The following is a 2,916-nucleotide window of genomic DNA, read 5'->3' as shown; positions in this document are numbered from 1 at the left end:
TGGTATAGACCACAATGTGTAGTGAACGTTGTGATACTTCTGGAATCTGGATGGAGTTCTAATTGGTGATAACCCCATTTTAAATCCAGTTTACTGAACACTGTGCCTTGGTTGAGGTTTTGGAGCACTTCGTCCACTGTGGGTATGGGATAACGTACCTCCTGTGGCGCAACCAGTCAGGCGCACCCCATTTAGTCTTCGAGACAAGGTTAAAGAAAAGATTGAAGAACTGGTAACCATGGACATAATTGAACCGGTAGAGGGCCCGACCCCGTGGGTTAGTCCAGTTGTAGTAGTCCCAAAGCAGAATGACGAAATACGCCTTTGTGTAGACATGCGAAGGGCTAATGAAGCCATTATCAGTCCGGATTCACATGCAACTTAACTTGGTAATTCTTTAACTTTCCCACACCTTCAAAGATTTCTTTGTAATCGGACATAATCGTCTCATTTGATGTCACAGTGCAGATCCGGGTTCCTAATTTCAACACGCCTAGCTGTATGGCAGTTTCTCTTCCAAGCAGTGCCGCCCCTTCACCATTAATAACAACAAATTCGGCTTCGGTTTCTTTCCCCTCTACTCTTGCCAGTGCTGAGAATGTTCCTAGAACGTTCAGCGGCTGTTTACTGCCATATGCATAAAGCTTCTTGTCACTCTTTCTCGACACACACTTAATCTTGTCTTGCTTTAACTTTGACCACAGATTTTTGTCAATCACATTGGTGCTCGCACCCGAATCGATCAGCATTGCAACTACAACTCCGCCCACAGTCACATCTATTTTCTCAGGAGATGTAGCGGAATTCACAGTAAATGCATACTCATCTTCATCTCTTTCACTTCCCACATACCTGACTGACTTCTTTTTTTTTCCTTTTGTCTTCTCTTCCCGTCTAGGTTTGAGAGGTTTGGCTGTTTTCGTTCTACACTGCGAACCAAAATGGTCAGCTCCTCCACACTTATAGCAAGTCTTTCCTTTCGCAGGGCATTCAGAGTCTCGTCCAAAATGTCCTACTTTTCCTCATCTGTAGCATGCTCGCTTTACAGACTCCTCCTCTTTGTCTTCCTGCTTGTCGCGGACCAAATTCACATCCTTTCTGCCTTCCATATTCTCCAGCTGTGATTGAACTCGCTCGTGATTTGCTGCCGTCGAAAGTAACAGCTCTAAGGTTAATTTCTCACCTTTTTCCAGTAGTTTCTTCCTTAATTCATGTGATTTACATCTTTGCACGACTTGATCACGAATCTGGTTTTCGGCTTGTTCGCCGTAGTCACAGTCCTTGACCTCTTGCCTCAATCGCGTCACGAACTGAGCCACAGTTTCGCCGTCCTGTTGTTCCATGCTGCGGAACAGGTGATTTTGGTAAGTCGAATTTACCTTTGGAATGAAATAATCGTTCAAAGCCTTCACCGCTTTTTCATAATCTTTCGCCTCGCCTGTGTCAGCCAACGTTTCGAAAATTTCTTGAACAGCTTCGCCAGCAGAATGAAGGAGTAAAGCTCTCCTCTGGATTTTATTATCCGCTTTATCCGCTTCGATGAGCAGGCCTTTGCTGTCGGCATACATCGAGAAACTTTTCAACCAACGCTGCCATCGCCTTCCCACGCCTGAAGGTTCACCATGTGGGTCGAAGGGTTTTACACTCGTTAAATCGTCTATCTTTATTGACGCCATGGTCTGGGCAGTTGCAACTTCAATCCTCGTCGCCAGATGTCACGTTCCACAACCGATGGAACTGGATTATTGCAATGAACGGATACGACACACGAATCAAATCCAGAAGTCCGCCATGCTGCTTTAATAATCAACTTCCCAACTTACATTGCGCGCTTAAGTATATTATGTATGATGCACCAAAATGTACCTTGCAAACACTACACCGCCAATCCGCTCGAGTTACCGCAAAAATCCACAATCCGCGCGCTTTTTAATGCCAAATCCGTCGATCTGAAAACCTATTCATCCTCCTAATTAACCATGGTATATCCACGATTTAGTGTGTCTGTAACTTTCATTGCCATACTAACCACGATTTGTTGTATTTCTGGAATTTTGGCCGTTCTACAAAATCTGGCCGTTCGTTTAGTTGTCCGAAACATTCCCTCACTGCGATCTACAGCGCGTTATTATATGGCTTCACTGGCTGCGGCAGAACTTCTCTCCGGATTTACTGGCAATCTTCAGTTTGCCTTCAATCATTCTAGTAAAGAAATTATCTTCGTACGAACTGACAGTGCAGTATTTCGCCTTACTATAACATCTGTAACATTAAGCTTGAGTAACGTTGCGTTGGACAGATACATCGCAATAACTTCTCCTTTGCAGTATTACAACAGAATGACCTCGACAAGATGTCTAATTTTGATAATATTTTCGTGGTGTTTGGCCGTATTGGGCGCAACTGTGGTGTTCGTAGTTCCTGAAGAAAGCTTGGTGCAAATTTGGATCTGTGTAGCGATAATCTCTGTGCTGACTCCAGTTTGTATAATATATAGCCTTCTGTTATTTCAGAATTCATCGAGCAACAAAAAGGACTTTTCCTTTGCTTGAGAACATAACAGAAACTCAACAAATCGCAGAACAAAGCGGCAAAGGAAAACAGCATCACCTTTGGGATTATCACAGGGTTGTATATATTTTTCTTCATGCCAACTTTTATTTTTAACTGTGTCCAGGTGATGGCTAATCCACCGGATATGAATATCGTAAAAACTGATAGTTTCTCAAGAAAAGTTTGGGTTTCTGTGGCTGTTATTTCTTATTTCAGCGCGATTTGTGATCCTTGGGTTTACGCAATAAGAATGCGCGATTTCAGAATGGCTTTAAAAGAACTCCTACCTATAAACTGGAGATCACATTGTCGAACGAAAATTAGTCACTTTTTGAACGTGGAAAAGACTGGACATTTGTTTCT

At 43.1% G+C, this 2,916-nt stretch overlaps 1 pseudogene; it reads right to left on the bottom strand.

Annotated features, from left to right (window-relative positions):
• Positions 1-438: 438 nt before the first annotated feature.
• LOC145468348 (uncharacterized) lies at positions 439-2,016 on the bottom strand (annotated as a pseudogene).
• Between the last annotated feature and the right edge of the window lie 900 nt (positions 2,017-2,916).

Source organism: Orbicella franksi, chromosome 14 (genome assembly GCF_964199315.1).
Source record: "Orbicella franksi chromosome 14, jaOrbFran1.1, whole genome shotgun sequence".
Taxonomy (NCBI): domain Eukaryota; kingdom Metazoa; phylum Cnidaria; class Anthozoa; order Scleractinia; family Merulinidae; genus Orbicella; species Orbicella franksi.
This window is presented reverse-complemented; position numbering and strand designations above follow the sequence as displayed.